Consider the following 21,051-nt stretch of genomic DNA (forward strand, 5'->3'; position numbering starts at 1 on the left):
TGAAATAATTTATTTCTTTGATGAAATAATTTAAATAACAAAGGTTAAGTTATCTGTCAATTATCATGTCAATTTACCCGAGGGTACAGCGTTTTTTAAATGAATCAAATATGACGTTTGCCAGTTCCACAATCAAGCCAATGATTTACAGAGGTTTCTGCACAGAAATCAGAAAGAGGTTTTCCATTTAGGTAGATGGAAAACCTAATTATTAATGCGTTTAACGCTTCTTGTTTAAGACCAGTAAGTAATGTGTTTTTTTGTAAGTTCATTGCTGAAAAGCCCCTTTCAACCGGTGCAGTACTCCCAGACAGAGAAAACATCAATTCCACCATGCGCAGCATGTTGCTGTATTTCGAGACTAGAGGGTCATTTTAGAAGTGAGGCGCTAGACTCTTGTAAGATAACAAAAATTGAAAATGTATCACGAACATTAACGGGAAAATGGCCGTCCGCGCGGACGCTGGATTCGAGAAATTTGTTGTCCGCGGGGAACTTTTGACCGCCGAGGACGGGCGGACGGGCGGTTTTTCGAGCCCTGGTATCAAGTACCGGCATCTCGGATGCATGATTCGTAAACTTTCTTTATGCCATAAAATATTATATCGCAAATTTTACAGTAATATTTATTTTAATAGAGTGATTCAGTGATCTTACGGTAATTATTGCTGTAAAAATTACAGTTTATCTGATTTTTTGTACCGTAACATGTTTCGGTAAAAATACATTTTACGGCAAAAAGTACTGGCATCATGAGTGCCGTACTTTTAATTTGGAATTTGGATTTTTTAATTTAAATTGATTCGGAATTTTTAACAAAATACGATTCTTTACGGACTGCTTTCTCTTGTAATTCCTGTTTCTTTTCTGTAATTCCTGTTTCTTTCCCGTAATTTTTTTTTTGCAAATTATCTTTTTTAAATTTTAATGTAGTGAAGCAATGAATTTGTGAAGGCGGATGAAATTGCTTCCTATTGCAAATAATTCTTCAATATTTGCAATAGGAAGCAATTAAATTAATTGCCATCAATAAACTAAGTGAACGTGTTCCGTCATTACGAAATAACTAATTCTTAAATTTATACAAAAGTATTACCCGATTACTTATAGTTTTACTTTAATACTTACACCACAAAGTACAATTAGCTTTACAGATTATTTGAAGGAGACTTTTAAAAAATTCTCCACAAAATTTATACACTTGAGTGTTTCTGAAAGAATATGAGATCCCCTGAAGCTAAAATCACCACAAAATCTTGCATGATTTATTTTAAATGAAATTTTGTAGTAATTTGTTTTCTAAGCAATTCTAAGCTGACAAATCACTAATTCGAATGGAACATATGACGCGACAGAGAGGTTTTATATTTCCAAGAATTTTTGAAGATGCCATGGGATTCTCATATAAATACATTCAACCATAAAGGAATTCAATTTTATTCCGCTCAAGTAATTCCATTCATTCCATATAAATTTCAAAAGTGGATTGATTTTTATTCTAAATTTTCCCTACTATATATAACATTCAATCGATTCATGGAAACCTTATTCATTTCTACTAAGCAGCAAACGCGATTCATAAATTCATGGTTTCTTTGAGAAATTATTTAAATTATTCAAAATTTAAACTTGCCAGAAATTTTAAATAATTCTTGGCACTGAAGCAAATAACAAATTAGGAAACAAAAATGTCAACGCAATTAAAAACCAAGTGTACTTAACTTTTGCAAATGGTAAATTTTTTATAAATATCCTGTAAGGCATCTAATAGACGCGATTTTAGCACAAAATTTTTCTTTTGTATTTTAAATACTTAAAAAATTAAAATTTCTCGCAAGGATATTTCACAATTTAATAACATGCTTATATTTTTCTTATGAAAAAGTGACAAAAAATTGAAAATTGATACACTCTACGCGCATGATGAAAGAAAAAAAATGTCATATTTCCATTTTAAAAAGACTTTTAATCCCACAAAAACGTATCACAGCTACTATATGCTGTTAAAAATATGTCACACTTTTCTGTTATGTTATTTAAAAATTTTAGTTTCTAATGTATGAAAAATATGGAAATGAATAAATGAAACATTTCACTCAGCGGTAACCTGTCCAGAACTCGGATTTAGTCTTATTTAATTGAGTGTAAAAATATAAACAAGAAACAATATCTCATTTGCCTAAATAGCAACGAGGTGTCAAAAATATAAATAGGCATAATTCAATCATTGTACTCTTTGTACATAAAAGCAATGCAAGCTTGTAGCCTAGAACTATTCGTCCTGTAATCTGATTCGTTCAACTCATTTAAAAAAATGCATAGAAATCATACATAGTTTATCTAGATAACAGTATTAGAGTTTCAAACCCATTTGTCCTACCTCATTCTCTTGATAAAACACCATAAATGAAACCAAGTTACTTTTTACCACTTTCTAGTTGTAGCATACTTAATAGATCACTGAAAGAAAAATATTTTTCCTGCATAAGAACTTATTCTCTCAGTAATGTGGTTAAACATAGCTTCTCTTTTAGAATTGCATTACACTTAAACAATATTTGAGCTTAACACTTTCAAAAATATCTAACAAATAATAGAAATAAAAAGGCAAGTAGTATATAATACTTCTAAGACAAATAGCAATAAGCTGGAGATAGATAAAATGACACTGTATCAAATCTTTTGACCCTGTGACTAACAAGATCATTAATAGTAACTTAAACGAAAAAGTTCTTATCAGTTTGACATAATTTTATAGCTCTTTGGAAACTCGATGAGCCGTCACTAGATTCATTTATCATTAAAATGAATGGATCAGAAGTTGACCTAAAACGTCTTTAAAATGTAGTTCATTCTTTAAAATGAGAGAGTGTTTTTTATGTATATTGAGCATAAAAATCTTGTTTTCATGTTTCGTAATTTTTAAAAATGTGCAGATTTTGAATATTTTAGTTCTTCATTTTTTGGTCAAATATGTTATGGCGTTTGAGATTAAAATTATCCAAAGGCTTACATACTTCCCTGTATGGCAGTGTATTTTTATTTTTGATATTCTTTTAATTGTTAATCAAATATTTTTTTTAAATATTATTTTTTTCGAAGTATTATTTGTTTTATAATATTATTAAATTTTTCGAAACATTATTTTTTTATAAATTTCGAAGTAAGATGTTTTAATAAATGCATGAGAAAGAACAAAAAATTCTTACCCTTTATCTTGTAAAAGTTTGTTGCACAGCGCGCAAAAATCTTTGCCCAAACCCTTTTTTATAATTTCTATTATAAATTTTAAATAAATATCATTTTTTTAATTTAATTTTGGAATGTTATTAATGAATATAAACACGTTGTGTTACATTCATAAATAACATTGATGAACATAACAAAATACATTTTGTGTTATCCAAAATTTCAATTTACAGGGCTTATAAACTTCTATCAATGAACAAAGGTATTAACAGGTGCAAACTAATCCGTTATTTGCATAATTATTGCGAGTTTAAAATTCAAGTTGTTAATATTTAAGATTAAATTTTGGTGAGTATATTAAAGATTATATCATATTATTGCTTTTTTATTACATGAAACTAATTTTCATTTTGCATTTATCCCGCAGTGAACTGATCGTTAAGACACGGTTCCCAGCAGATCACCGAAGTCAAGCATCACTGGCTACTGTCAGTGTGCGGGTGGGTGACCACTTGGATCAGTCTGCGTAGGGATCGAGGGTGTGCGGTATTGGTCCTCGTTAAACTGTGCTACCGTAAAGTGCTCGACTTCGAGTGCAGGTCGTCGGGCTACCGAAGCGGGGGTGCCATCCCCTCTACAGAGGATCAAAATTGTGATGGCATGTCGTCGGATCATCCTCCGGGATGTTTCCCAGACCGTCGCCAATAGCCCATTGTGCAGCTCTAGTGCGACGTAAATTAACAACAACAACAATATATGATTTAATATTATTTTGTTATTAATTCCTGTAAGGTAACTAATTATTCATAAAGACGAGGATATTTCAATGAACTGCGTAGAAAAACACCAATTTCATCATAAAAAGGCTATAATGCTAAAAGGTTGAAGATTCAGAGATGAAGTATTACGTATACGTTGGCCCGTTTAAGAGAAATACGAAACACGAAAATGTTCAGGGAGGCCAAAGCAAATAACGAAAATTCTAGGCTATCGTCACGAGAAAGTGAAACAGAAAACTTCCAGCTACTGCAATCAATGAAGTAGTAATTGAAATTCGACAAACTTCGGTTTCAGTTTATATGGTAAAAAGGCTGCAGCGTAGCATAAGTTTAAATAATTAACCACGGATTTGCCCGAAACGGATTTGCACAAGTAAAAAATTATATAAATTAAAAAGGAATATTTTAGAAAATGTATTTATAATAGCATGCAATGAACTCAATGATTTTATATAGAGTTTAATTACTTTAGTTGGGTATCCATTGTTTTTTTATTAAATTTTAGAAGAGTTGTTTTTTTTATTAAATTTTAAAAATAATGTTTTTTGGATAAATAAACGTAACTACTTATCCTTTTGGTATTTATTTATTGTGCTATATATACATAATATGTATATTTTTATTATAATTATTATTATTATTATTATTATTATTATTATTATTATTATTATTATTATTATTATTATTATTATTATTATTATTATTATTATTATTATTATTATTATTATTATTATTATTATTATTATTATTATTATTATTATTATTATTATTATAACTTTATCTGCGTACGTTTTAAATTATTTGTTTTATATTTCTTAAACCAATTTTCAACAATTAAATATGTTTTATAAAAAAACAATTTCGTTTAAACTAAATTAAATATTTTATTAAGTTTATTCTACAATATTTCTTAAAAATTCAAAATATCTTTCCAAAAATAGGTTACCACCAATGTTTTTTCTTAGATTTAAATTTTTTTTCTTTTATTCTTATTTATTATGCAAATATTTATTTTAGTAAAGGGCATTTAAATATCTAGCATTTAACTGAACTTTTTTAAATTAAAATCTCCATAAAAAAAATTAATCTGAGAATTTGTCGCAGTTCTTTTTAAAGGAAAATATGACGAATAAGCTTATGTGTTGCAAAAGAAAAATTAGCCTCTTTCAAAATAAAATAGAAAAAACGTTAAATGCAGCAAATGTTTTTTCTTCTAACTCCTAAGCTCTTGAATAAATCTTTTCTTCTTTTCTTCACAACAGTACTTCGGGTATCAGAAAAATCCTAAAAGATCAAATGTTGACCTTATTACTATTGAGCTAAGAGAAAGTTTGTTCTTTTTGTCGGTCAAAAAATTTCGTAAGTTTCCTCGGAAAATGTCATATTTTTCTTTCAACTTAAGTTCAGGAGTTTTCTATGTGACCAGTTATTTTTCTTTTCATTTCTGACGAATGCTTGTTATTTTTCTTTCACATATATTTTTTTACGAGGCTGAAAGATATCATATACTCTGAAAGCTTTTTTTTATATTATTACACGAGACTTATATAATAGTATAAAAATATATTCAACAGAGAAAAAAGCTTTTTTTTTTAAACTGTATTTCTTTTTCTTTATTTAATACATTTTTGCTCGTAAAAACTGTTCTTAAATTTATATCAGAACTCAAGATATTAAACTTAAATTTCAAATGTTATATGAATATTTAATACTATTTAACAAAATGTAGCTAATAACGCAATAACTAAAACCCTTGCAAAACAATGTTACAAAAATATATGATCTACATTGCATTTTTCAACATATAAATATTTTATACAGATTCCATTGTTGAGGTTTGAGTTCGAGATTAGATATAGTTTTGAGTTTCCTGTGCTGGCAACGTCTTATTGTTTTTATATTCTTTTTATGTAAATAAAAGTTAAGTTTTCAGTTTGTTCTACGTGACTTTCAGTCTGATTTGCTCTCAACAAAATCCAACATTTGGTGCCGAAATAACTCGGTAAGTCATACTGAACCTTTTATAATTACTTTCGTCAAAAATCTGAATTGGAATGGCTACCGGTAGTGAAAAACTTGTAATATTTAAACGCAAACGAACAACGCTACGTACCGCCATTACGAAACTAACGACGAAATTGAACGATGCTGCTAGTACACAAACTGAAAAAGAATACAATATTGAACGTTTACAAGATAAAATAAAAGAATTAACCTTGGCAGACGATGAAATACATAATTTTTTAAATGATGAAGAATATCAGGAAGACATAATAGAATGCGAAAGATACACAGAAAATGCTCATTTGGCGTTATTTAATTTCAAAAGAACAGTGAATCGGAACACGAATTCAATCTCTGAAACATCGCCAACAGCTGCGAATATAAATAATTTTTCAGCTTCGCCTTCAAATGTTACAGTAAAGTTGCCTACAATAAAAATAAATACGTTTTACGGCGAAATCGAGGAATTCCATAGTTTTTGGGAGCGTTTTGAAAACTGTATCGACAAAAACGAAAGTTTATCGCTGGTTGACAAGCATGTTTTTTTGCGGGGATATTTAGATGGAGAAGCAAAGCGAATAGTTGATGGAATTAATATAACTGCAGAAACATATGCAACAACAAAGAATATTTTGAAATCGAAATATGGCGATAAAGATAAAATAATACAGGCTCATCTCGATTATTTAGAAAACCTAAAACCTGTCAAAAATCATTCTCCAGCAGCAATAAATGAGTTATATATTGATTGTAATCGAAGAATACAGGCTTTAGATGCTTTAGGAGAAAAAACTCAATCATACGGAAGAATTTTGGCTCCTAAAATACTTCGTGCTTTTCCTCATGAAATCTGTCGTAACTGGATTGTACATGCCAAACGTGAAAATTTTGGTGAAACCGATATTTCAAAATTAATGAAATTTTTATCAGAAGAGGTCGAGGGATCAATTACTGCAAGTAATATTAAAGGTTCACTTGCTCCAGATTATCCTATTAAATCCTCCTTAGAAAATTTTAACGTGAATTCTAAATCAGTTACCAAAAGTAAAATAATGTCACCATTTTGTCCTTTCTGTGAAACTGTCGGACATTGGCCTCAACAGTGCAATGTTGTAACGGACATAGACGCGCGCATACAGAAATTGAAGACCAGTAATAGATGTTTTTTGTGCACTAACCGAGGACATAACAAAAAAAATTGCCCTCGTAGAGAAAAATTTGTCTGTTCCAAATGCAAGAGAAAACACCATACATCAATATGCAAACCTCTAACCAATGAGCAGCCTGCGGCTACATCTACAAACAAAATTGATGTATCGTCTTCCAGTTTCGTTCATTTGCAAACTGCACGAGTTTTCATTACTGGGCCCACTGGGATTACAAAACTGACACGTTGTCTACTGGATGGTGGAAGTCAATCTAGTTTCGTTTCTTCTAATCTTGTGGATACTTTAAAACTTCCAGTAATTTCAACCAGACATTTGGACATTCAAGCCTTCAAATCCCCAGCTAATGTTGGCTACATGCGAAGACAAGTCAAATTTCAGTTATCAAGTATCTGGGACAAATCTAAAGTTAATGTTACTGCATTTGAAAGCTCCAACAAATATGCATCACACCTACCTTCATCAACGGATCTTTCACTCTTTGCTAAAAACAAGCGAATGAAACTTGCTGATCCAGATGATTCATTGTCGAACTTACCAATTGAGATTTTAATCGGTGCAGATTACTACTGGATTGTTATGAATTCTGAAGCTCCAGTCAGGTTGTCGGATTCTCTGGCCTTGGTCCCATCAAGTTTTGGTTGGGTACTTAGTGGAACTCGATCACACGCAACAGTTTCCTTCATTTCAACGGTTCATAATGTTGATGTGGATACTTCAACTCAGGAATTAGATAATGTGGTGCGAAATTTCTGGAACTTAGAGAGCATTGGTATACAACCAACACAACAAAAAATAAGTCCTCACAACTCTGAACTCTTAACGAACTTTCATCAATCTTTTGAAATCATCGATGGTAGAAGAGTTGTAAAATTGCCTTGGAAACCAGAAGTTCAACTTTCGTCGAACAATTATGAAGTCGCAATTCAACGATTTAAATCTTTAACAAGGAAAATGCATGCAAATTCAGAATTCAAAGAAAAATATATTGAGCACATGCAAGATTACATTGATAAAAAACACGTTGAAGTTGTTTCAGAAACACATAATGAAGAACGTTTATATTACTTGCCCCATCACGCAGTAAAGAAAATCACAAATGGAGAAACTAAGTGGCGTATAGTTTTTGATGCATCTTCACATTCTCCAGGTCACCCATCTTTGAACGACGCTCTTGAAGTAGGACCAAATCTTCTTCCTGATATCTTAGCCATATTGTTGAGATTTCGACTTTCTAAAATAGCAATCACTAGTGATGGGCGACAAGCATTTCTGCAGCTGATTCTAGCAGAAGAAGACAGAGATGCAACACGATTTATTTGGAACAATACTACATATACTCCTGATGGGAAACTCTGCACTGAAGATAAAATTGTAACCTATCGATTCACACGTCTTCCATTTGGACTCGTCTCTAGTCCATTTTTATTAGCAGCTTCTCTTCGCGAATTGGCTTCAAAACACAAACAAGCATATCCTACAGCAACTAGACACATTGAGAATAACACCTATATGGATGATTTTGTTACGGGAACGTCTACGGATACTGAAGCTCTGATTCTTTACCAAGAACTGCAGCAACTTACATCACTTATTAGCCTACCATTAGATAAATGGACTACAAATTCTAAGATTTTGAAAGATATGTGGAAACAAGAAAACGTCTCGTTTAAGGATATCACGCAAGTCTTGGGTGTTAAATGGGATACTAACAGGGATGTTTTTCAAATTGATGTGCAGACAAAAATTGTTCAAGCATGTAAAGAACCAGTAACAAAACGCTTACTACTGAAGCTGATGTCAAAGTTTTACGATCCTCTAGGCTTGTTTGCTCCAGTTACAGTAGTTGTGAAGATATTGTTTCAAGATACATGGCTTAGTGGTATTCAGTGGGATGAACTATTACCTCCATCTGTAGCACAGCAGTGGCACAAGTGGATAAATGAATTACACTATCTGAATGAAACATGCATCCCAAGATGGATTGGCTTTTCCGAAAATTCCGACGTTACCATACATGTGTTTTGCGACGCTTCGGAACGTGCATATGGTGCTTGCTTGTACGCGCGTCACGCAGATGATATTTCTACAGAGATCCATCTCATTTGCAGTCGAAATAAACTAGCCCCATTCAAAAGGGTCACCCTTCCGAGACTTGAATTGTTAGCTGCACTACTAGGAGCACGCCTACTCCAGTATTTTTGCAGGGAAACGAACATGAATACCCACACTGCCATACTATGGAGCGATTCTACTGTAGCTTTAAGTTGGATAAAGGGAAATCCCAACCAGTGGAAAACATTTGTCTGCAACAGAACAACAGAAATCCTTCAAAACACTACTTCAGCACAATGGCGCCACTGTCCCGGTACAGATAACCCAGCGGATCATCTTACTCGTGGTACCTTTCCATCACAGTTATCGATTTTAGAATCTTGGTGGCACGGTCCGAAATGGCTGAAACATGATCCAGAAACTTGGCCTATCAAAGTTTTGTCTACACGTACACAACCTTTAGTTGAAGCTGAATCCCGAAAAACCTAATTTCAATCCTCCTACGTTGCAACTACAGAACCCATCATAGACATATCTCGTTATAGTTCTTATACGAAACTTCTTCGTGTGACTGCCTGGATACTACGTTTTGTATACAACTGTAAGACTCAGCAACGCATAACTCATGAACTGAATTGTAATGAAATAGAGAAAGCTAAAAACTATTGGATACAAACTGTACAGAATCAATGTTTCTCAGCTGAAATAAATGCCTTAAAAGCGGAACGTCCCCTGCCGAAAAAATCCAAAATTTCCTGTTTCAATCCCTTTCTCGAAGATAATTATTTGCGCCTTGGGGGAAGGCTGCAATTTTCAAACATTTCTTCTGACACTCGACACCCTTTATTGCTCGATGGTAAACACTATTTTGTCCACCTTTTGATCCAGCATGCACACATACGACTTCACCACTTAGGTGTGCGTATAATCCTGTCCGAGTTACGTTCAACCTTCTGGATTTTAAGAGGACGTCAAGCTATAAAGCAAGTTATTCACAAATGCCTACCTTGCAAGCTGTTCAAAGCGAAATGCGGAAAACAAATCGAAGCTTCTTTACCTCCTGAAAGAGTTGTACCTTCTGCTCCATTTACTACCACAGGAATTGATTTTGCTGGACCCGTGAATATTCGATGTTTGAAATCAAGAGACACAGCCTACATAACACTATTTACTTGTGCAACAACACGTGCATTACACATCGAACTTGTGTCGGATCTTACCACAGACAAATTTAGATTCCATTATTAAGTAATGTCATAGTTTAAAAATTGTTCATTTTTTAAAACGGATTGAATGGAAATATAATATTTCCATTTACTTTTGCGTTGTATTTAACAGCTCTGTTATTATTCTTTATATAGTATGACATTAGAGAACTAAATGGTATTTTTCCAGAAAATCAAAATTGAAAAAAATACATTTCATTTCTCATGAGAGGTTATTATACTTCCTTCAAATACATATTTTAAGAACATAAATGATTAAGGTGAGCATTTGATAACATTTTTAAATTAATACTCAAAACTTAAGTAAAAAGGAAATTTAGAAACAAGCTGTTATTTTCTTTGTTGTGTAAAATATATTGTGCCTATTACTACAAATTGCATCTCTATTTAATATAACAAAATATAAATTAATGTCGTACATAAATCAAGATATTTGAACGAATTTATAAAGAATTATAAGAAGATATGTGATATTTGCATCTTTTTCTTATTTAAACATTAAATTTTCATGTGAAAATTATAAATTAAATATTGCTAGTTATTAAAACTAACTACTAAATATTTACAATTAAAAAATGTCATTTATAAAGCTTAAGTATACTGCGTTTTTATTTTATACAGAAGAAAGTGCTAAACTACTGTTAGAAATATTCATTATTTACTCTGCAGTTATTAGATTGTATAATTTCGCTAAATTTTGCTTAACGAAGCAGGCATGAAAATTAAAACGTCTTGCAATTCTTACACCAGCTTTCCATAGTTTTTTAAAATATATTTTTGTATAACAATACGTATCAAAAGCTTGTTACGATGTAGTGATATTCTTTCATAGCGTTTAGTTACTTTTTTTAATATTTTAAGAAAGGAAGTGCCAGAGGAAAGGAATTTAAATTAATACGATTTATAAAAATTGTAAATCGTGAAAATGTTGGTATTACGGTACTTATTTATTTTTTAAATTATAATGTTATTAGTTCCCTTTGATCAATTCATTTTTATCTGAGAAAATTATCATATTTAAAATTATCTGAGTTTAAACACGAGGTAATGAAATATTAAAGATAAGAATGGATTTTACTTTAAAACTTACCGTAAATGGATTTTATAATAATTTTCAACGTTATTTGATTCGGAACTTTTTACGATGTATAATACGTTGCTTACGTTAATATAATAGTTTACGTTTATAACGTTATAAAGAAAATTTTAGTTGATAACAAACTTCATTTATTGGTTTTTACAAAAACACTAATAGAATAAAATTATTTGAAAACTATAAGGAAATTAGTTTAAATTAGTTTTAACTAGAGTTAGCAGATATTAAAGACAAAGTAAATAAACTAAGCACATTTATGTAGCAGATTATGCTTATTTACGTTTACAGAATTACAAAAATTAGAATTAGTTCTAAAATACACTTAATAAACTATATTCATTTGTGATGTAGATTCAGTTTTTTTAGCAGATTACGTTTATTTACTTTCCATGAAGGAAGCAGAATGCTAGTTTTAAGATGCAATCGGTTAATACTAAAAAGTGCATTAATAAACTGTTTTCAGATTTGAAATAGATTACGTTAATATAATTACTTCAGAAAACAAATTTTAAAAAAAAACCGTAAAATATTACACCATAATTTTTACTGTAATATTTATTTGATGAGTAATGAGAATTATGAGAATTCAGTGGTTTTATGGTAATTATTACTGTAAAAATGACGGTATATCAGATTTTTTGCTCGCAACATGTTCCGATAAAAAAGATTTTTTACGATAAAAAGTAACGGCACCCTGAATGCCAGTATTTTTCAACGCAATTGTTTACTGTATATAATTTAAATGAGAACTCATCTTCTATTAGAACGACTACTAAATTCCGTTGTGCTTTTCTAGAAACCACTAGGGGTGCTTCTTTTACAGTGTATCGTGTAATTTCCATTGCTTTAACGCGGGAAATCTGCTAAAAATTGTTATTTTTATTATATTTCTTAAACTAGCAAACAAAAAATAAATCCTTTTTCTAATAGAATTTTTAAAAAATTGCCTTTGCCGCTTTATTCCTGGTAGTTTCACTATAAAAAAATGGATACTCAAACTTAACGAAACTTTCTCCGTTTTTAACGAACCCGTTTCCTGGTGTATGCTCCGAGCGAACATTTCGTCAAAGTGACGAAATAACTATCGTCACTTTTTCGTGGAAACGAATTTTGTCAATAGTAAAAAAATATTCCATACAGTTCATATTTTTTTTTTCAAAAAATGAAAATAAATAAATAAAAATACCTCGTGGTGCCTAACGTATCTAGTTTTTATAACGATCGTGGACACCATACAGCTGGGTCAACGTCACTTTAGCAACACAAGAAAGAAAAATAGAGCAGAGTGATAAATTACACCCTCTCGCGAAGCGGTATTCAAATTCGGGATCTTCTTGGTACGAGACCAATTCCTTAACCACCACACATCGGGTCGGCTTGTTTCGTCACTTTATTTCAATTGTGCAGTCTTCATCCTACTTTCGTCATTCTAGTTAACAATCTCCCACACAATGCTTTACGATGAGGTTTTGAGCTGAGGGAACTTTTTCACCATATATTTAAGATTTTTCTTTCCGTCACAAAACAACGTGATTTAATGACGAAATAATTCTTGAAATTAATAAAACATAGCTCAAGTATGGCTGAATGTTTAAAAGTGGTAGTTTTATTTCTGAGAGTGTTTCTGAACTATTAAAAACGTTAAAAAAAAGTTAGAGCTCGAAAAAAATTCCCAATCATTTTAAGTGCCAGATTTCAGCACTTTTACATTTAAATATTAATATCTCAGCCCACGATGACTATAGGGATAGACCACTTGTCTCTCAGTGAGGAGGCGATCTGTGTTCGATAGCTATCGATTCAAATTCATGACCGACAGAACGGAGATTCGAATCCCAGCACTGATACCACAATATTTCCTCTATTCCCTTCCAACAAATGAAGAGTTTCTAGTGTGCTGCACTCTTCAATTTGTGATCCTGGGCTTTTGGAATACAATACTCTCATTCATGCATATATGAGAGCATCATAAAGCTGCTAAACTATCTTCAATGTCCTATTAAATTTCTTTTTCACGGTTTCAAAACCATGATTGTTGAAAAACCGTAAAGTTTTGTATTGAACGGTTTTTCAACCATACAAGTTGTAAGCTGTTTCTAAACCGAAAATCATGAAAATGTTAGTTATCTTAAACTTTACGATTAATCGGATGGACAGGCTGCTGTTTGTTATCTTTACCATAATTTTAGAATTTAAATTCCAATCAATGACAGTCGATTCAATTTCCAACCACGGATCACGCTGACGAGGGAGCTGACAAAATATCCTCAATCGAAGAAGGATTACAAATTTATCTTAGATTAGGATTATCTTAGATTAGGATATATATATTATCTTAGATTAGGATTATATATCTTAGATATCTCTTGCCAATGAACTAAACACATGTTTCGCGATTTTCCTCTCCGTTTAACGCAAAAGCAGGTTGTTTTTATCAAAATGTCCTCCACTAATTTGTCCCAACGCTTGATTTAGAATTCAATTGTCTTCTGGGGATGGTTCAAAATTCGAAGACCACTTATTTGCACAATGATACTCTTCAATCCCAAAAATATCGTCGAAGATTCAACACCGGTTATAAAGTAAAATGATAATATCTAACTATTTATGCTTATTAGCTGACATTCTAGACAATATCTTAACTGTTTTTACTTAGAAATCTTTATTCAAACATAAATTTCTAAGCATTTGCAATATAAAACAAAGATTTATTGTACGTAACTGTTTACATGCCAATGTTCCAAAAATGGATTATGGACCAAGCAATTAAAGTTCGAATGTTATATTTTCATACATATAAAATTTATAACATGCATTTAAAATGTAACAGCTAACTTTTTAATTCCATGCAATAACTTATAAATATAACTTATTAGTTCACTGTCCCTACAAACCAAATATCAAATTCTATTTTTAACTATTCACGCTACTTTATTTTTCTAACCACAAAAATGGTCTAGTTACAGGATTTTGTTAAACTATAAAGGAATTTTTAGTTTTTAAATTTTAGCCAGATTATTTAAAATTTAATATTAATAACTCGTGGGTACCGATAACTCGCCAAATTTCGGATCTCTTCCCATCTTCTAAGTGTACGTTAGCAACTCATTTACTGGAAATCAGAACCTCTTGGTGTTAGGACTGTAGGGAAGGTTTGGATGTCCGATGGCCCTTCAGTCCGACCATTAATTAGTGTTACAAAAATTGTTCCATAATAATGTATGCCTAAAGGGAAACTGTCTTCGTTTCTAGTAAAGAGATTCTTAATATTGTATTTATTATTATAATATGCTTTTCAAATTATAAGAATGGTCATATTTGCTAATTTTTAAAACTGCTCCGCAATAAAGCAAGATGTTTTTCTTTGTTCGATCATATCTCAGCAGTAAAACGACAATATTCTAGAATTTCCACTATTAGCAATCAGCTACGATAGTGTGCTGCAGGGAAGAGGGTGACATCAGATCTCAAATGAACTGAAGTGAAAGCATGTCACATTACTGGAATAGATTGAGAGAGACCCTTCGTGCTGTGATTGAATTTGCTGTAACGCGTTTGGAAACATATGTTTAGTTTATTTTTTTTTTATTACCAAAGTTAAACAGCGGACCCATTTTTTGGATCTCCGACTAACCATATTCAATTCCGTAGTTTTGCAATTTTGAATCCAAAACAGAAGACAGGGGAACTCCTAAATCAAGCAATGGGACGAACAAATCAGCTTTCGTGGAGGACTTTTTGAAGAAAATAACTCGATTTCCGTTACTTGGAAAAGTAAAAATTCTTTAGTGATTAGCTTAGTGGTAAAAGAATTTTAACTCATGATTCATCTACCACTGACGATATTTTACGTCGGCACTGTGGTTAGTGCGAGTCAGGGGCATAATTCTTATCAATCAGCCATCTTTGAAATTCGAACCAGGTTCACCTCATTCAGTGGCAAACGCTTTGTACTCTGAGCCGACGTCGTTCTGGAATCGTATGTTTGACGAAAATGGAATGCGCATTGAAGATATGCTCAGATTTAAAAAATATTTTCGTCTGCATATTTATTTGTTTTTCTTTTCTTCTTCTACTTCTTATGCGCTTTTTCCGTTCCTCTGGTCTTCGAAATTTGAACAAATTTTTAATTGCTGATTTCATTTTCCTATGTTCTTTTGCATGTATCAAGCTCCTTTGTTATTCGTGTACCCAAGTAGCCACTATGGTTAGTATAAAAATGTAACTTTTATAATTGTCATTATGTAGCCTATATGTGAAGCATATTTAACAGCTCATATTTTTGCTACAAATTTTCCAATGATCTATGAACGAGTGTCCGCTCTAAAAGATTACATAATGCATTATTTATACATAATTTTATATATTTCGATAACATGAAATTGGTTTAAACTTTCACAAGCAACAACATATGCAGTGTCTTTAATTCCGAAACGAAACTGTGTATCACATTTAAAGTAATTGAATTCGATTTATTATTTTTAAGCAAAAAAAATTGAAACCAGGCGAAATTTAGGAACGAAATAACTTCGCATTAGAGAGTTGCATAATATTAAATAAAAAGGTGATTAAAATTTTCAGTTTATGCATTATGACATTTACTAAAATCTGAAATTAGTCACTAATAATTTATATTCTCATTTTCATATTTTGACATTGAATAAATATAGCAGAATTGCTAAAATTTGCAGCATTACGCATACCGAATATGCTTGTCAATGAAAATGAAATTATGGAACAGTTTGTTAAGCTAGAGTATTTAGGAATACGCAGTTTCCCCTTTGCAAAATTCATTAGTTAAATGTCGACTTAATTTTAATGAAGCAATGGTTTCAAATTTCGCATTCCAGAATAATGGCCAGCAGGAAGTTATAATTATTTATTTGATATATTTAAGCTTAAGTATATGGGGAGAATTTATTAATTTTATGAACTGATTTCCTTATTTATCTTTATAATAATTACTTTTCAGTATTTATGTCTAATAATGCCTTATAGCTGTTTTTATCAATCTTGACAATCGCTAAACATTTATTTCTCATTAGCTGATTTCCAGTTCTTCAAGCGGGATAGAATAAATTAAATAATTTGGTATTAACCAGCACTCCGTAACTAATAGCTGAAAGATATAAACCGAAATATTTAAAAAGAAAAATAATCCCAATTTTTTATTTATCTATTTTGATTTGTTGCCCTTCTCGCAGACTTTACGCTAATATATAAAGAAGAAAAGGAGAAAAAAACATTTTACAAAAGACAATACACGAAATAAAGTTGAAAATTTTTAAATTAGGTTTGTTTAGTCTGAAACGAGCTGCACTGAGAGTATATATATCACTATCATATGGGCGAACAATTAACAAGTTTTTTTGTAATTTTTTTACAATAAGGAAATCGTTTGAATTTTAATCTATATTAAAAAGTAAGAGTCAATTTAAAAGTAAAAAAAAACCGTACATGAAATAAAAGTTGAAAATTTTTCAATAAGGTTTGTTTGGTCCCAATTAAGTTACATTTGATAGCTAACATGGAGATGGACAGTTTGCGAATTTTTTAAAATTTTTTACAATGAGGAAACCGTTTTAAACTCATTTATAATAAAATATGAGCGTTAATTTAAAATATGAGAGTTAATTTAAAAGAAAACTTAAAGATATGCTTTGAAATAGCATTTATTATTTATTCCGAAACAAGTTACTCTCAGTGCATATATATATCGCCAAAGTAGGAGACAACAGTTTGCGAGTTTTTTGTAATTTTTAGCAAAAAGGAAATAGTTTGAAACTTGTTTTATATTAAAAAAGATCAATTTTAACGAGAATTTAAAGTTATTAAAAGACATATAAAAAAAAAATTATTATGCAAGTTTTGTATTATGTAAGTCTGAACACCGTGAGCATATATATCACTTTCTTAGAGGCGGGCAGTTTATGAATTTTTTATAATTTTTTCCACAGAGGAAATCATTTGAAAATCTTTTTATACTAAAAAGTGAGCGTCAATTCAAAAGAAATTTCAAAGTTGTTGCAGGGAATATAATTAGAAATTTTTTAAATAAAGGTGATTTAGTCCAAAGAAAGTTGCACATATAGATCTTTTATTTCGCCAACATAGAAAAGGACAGTTTGCGAATTCCACTTAATAATTTTGTAATGAAGAAATCGTTTGAAACTATCATTTATATCAACAGATTTTGAACATATTAACATAGAGATGACATATGTGCTCAGAATGATATTAGCTGCATGGTATTAAATTTACTGTTTTAGATACCCGCTTCTCACAATGGGATTATCTCAACACTTTGTAAGCGCTCTAATTTCGAAATAAACTCTGGAACAATTCATGGTATGGATGCTCCTATCTAGTCTCCCTATATCATGTATATCGTGATATCGTAAGTGTGGTAGCTCCATTTATGCCTTTTCTATGAATCTTTAAAATATGTAATTACTGATGGACCTTATTTCCATTTTTTTCCACCTATTTCACTTCCTTCAATACATTCCTGAGTAAATTCAAAATGGCGGATAAGTCTAAACTTGGAGAGGGGAGTGAACTCTATATTATTAGACCTAAATAATGATAAAAAACAACAGCATTTTATTTATCTATTTCCAACTTTACTCTACTTTTTTCATCATTGAGCTATTATATCATTAGGTCTATCTTAATTTTACTCTCCATAGGGGGAAGTTTTATTAGAATTAATTTCCGCCCTTTTTTTATTGGATTTAAGATTGTCTGATCAATACATATATCATTACCAACAATTGTTTAACATTCTAACAGTCTAGTTATTTTTATCAGTTTTTAAACAAAAATGTTTTTTTAATTGTTTATAGCCTCATCGATCATGGTTAACTGATCTGAAACATACATTAACCTATATACAGGAAAACTAGAAACAAGGTTTAATTATATCTAAATGTAGTTTTTTTCATAGTTTCTTTTGAAATAAAATTTTCATTCTCTTTACAAAAATAGTTTTTAATTATATATTAGAGAAATTCAATTCCGCGAAAAATGTACATCATAAGAATGTTTTTTTACTCCGGCTTATTGACATTAATGATGACAAATAAGATATTATAAACTATCCGCATAATGGTTTTTATGTATCATTAACTTTCAAAAGCAGAGAGGGTCTTTTCCAGAACGAAAAAAAATTCATTTAGTTAAAAGAAATTGAAAATAATCATTAATATTTTAAATAAAGGCGCAAGTTTTTTTTGAAATGATTGAAAAAACTCTATTAAATATGGCTCATATTCTTAATTTGTTGCAATATGTTTTGTAAACCAAAAAATAATCTCAGAAAATCTAATTGGGATGTCATGTTCAGTAAAATACGACCAGTACTAAATTGTTTCAAAGGAAATACTCATTAGAGCCATAGAAATAGTATACATTGTATTTGAGACGAATTAATTTCTATGTATGAATTAATTGAATAGATTATAAGAAATTAAATTTTCGTCATTTTTATATTATCATTTTGCAATATTATTTACGTTAATTGACAATACATGAATAGAATAATGTTATAATATCTTATAGGAAACTGGAAAAATGGAATTGAGGAATTGATAATTTTCAACATTAATTAAAAGCCATTTTTGATCTCTGTTTTCTTTTAAGACAAATGAAGAAAAAAAAATCCCGATTTTTCTTTTGAAAAAAATGAATGAAGTAGATTAAAATGAAAAATAAACTTCCATTATTATAAGGCCACCTCCTTACCGATTGTTCCAAAAATGACCAACAACTTCAAAAGACATTAAAAAAATCTGGAGGAAATAATAATGTAAACTTTATCGTATTCTGCCTAGAAAACGAGTCTTTCTCTCTAAGTTCACCATTATTTACTAATTTCGTCATCAGATTACCCTTCTCACTGAAAATATTAATAAAACGATATTTTCTGCTGACGCATTTTAAACCATTCCAATTTAAAAGTTTGGGTTCGCCAATGTATTCCTAGGTCTGCACGGTATGTTTAAAAACCTAGTTCTATAGTTTGTCTCATTCAACACCACCATCTGTTGCTTTATCAATTTCCAGTAATATTTGAGCCAATTAGGTATAAACATGCATCACACATAATTTGTCCTATAAGATTTTTTGGAAAGCATAGCTCGACAAGTATGGTGTTTAAGACAATATAGAAGATACATCAAAATCCTCCATACTTATCCTACTTCGTGCCCGGTGGCACATAAGGCCCTTATCTTCTGGTGGCAGCTCACTCGATCTTTTGCACAAGATCTCGCTTCAGACCAGCCGGTCCATCCCACCTGTCTTTTTACTTCTTCCACTTTTCTCCTCTATGTTTTCCATGTCTCCATGAGTGTGTCTCTTTTTCGTTTGCCTTCTGGTGCCCATGTTAAGGCTACTAATGCTATTTTTGATGGAGTCATTCTCAATACCTGACTTATTTCTACCTTTTCCTTTTTATACTGATGGTGATTGATTTTTTTCCTGGTCTTAAAATTCTCCATTATGCAAACCTAATTCATGTATATCATACTAAAAGTAAAGCTGTCCCACAGTAGGAGAATGAGAGTCAAGTGGTTTAGTGCCTCTGTAAAGGTTCCTAACCAACGACATAATGGTGGCAATGTGGTCATTCTTGTGCATCGTCTTTTACCCTCGCAGATAAGCTGTTTACCATCGACCTGAAGCTGAAGTGCTTCATTTCATTTACGAAGATAGAACCCAGTCCTTCACAATGACAACTAAGTGTCCTAATGAACTGCATCATTGCGATTTCGCAACTTATCTGACTTAATATGTTTTTACTTTATATTCTTTTAAATCAAACTGTTCTAAATTTGAATACAAAACTACTCTAAAACTTTAACATTTAATCACCCGAAAGCTTTAAACTTTAGGATTAAGATTACCTTATACCAAATAATTCTCATTTTAATTAGGATCTACCCTTAACAATCAAAAATTATTTCTTATTAACCTCCCACCAGCTTCTAGTTATTTTTTCAGGCAAAAAAAAACTTTCGTATTTTAATATGAATATCAATTTTTCAAGTCAGATGGGACACCGGTGTCCCTTTCATATATTTTTTTCTGGTGCATTAATTACAAGTGAATGTATACTTTGAAATTTTTTAACAATAAAAATATTCTAATGCTTAATAAAATAATCTCTTAATTTTTTGGAAATATATTCATTCTAAAATATAAAATCCAAGAAAAGCAGTTTCAATTTTTTTCATTGATACATAAAGAATTATCAATAATTGATTTTGTAAGTAAAAGAAGATTCGATGATGAATAATTGTTTTTCTTAGATCTAAATTACTCCAAATAAGCGCCAATTTGAAAAATTATAGTTTGGAAGTGAGCCGTGCTTTAAGGATTTTACAGTTTAACTCAGAAAAATAAGCTTTATTTCATAAACAAAAATTATTAAAATGATAAATATAATATTTTTTACTTACCTTGACTTAAATTTATGCAAAATAGGGAAAAAAAATAATAAAAATATGTTTGATGAACATTCTGTGTCAAAGATA

Source organism: Parasteatoda tepidariorum, chromosome 8 (assembly GCF_982258835.1).
Source record: "Parasteatoda tepidariorum strain Cologne lab strain chromosome 8, Ptep-v5.0, whole genome shotgun sequence".
Taxonomy (NCBI): domain Eukaryota; kingdom Metazoa; phylum Arthropoda; class Arachnida; order Araneae; family Theridiidae; genus Parasteatoda; species Parasteatoda tepidariorum.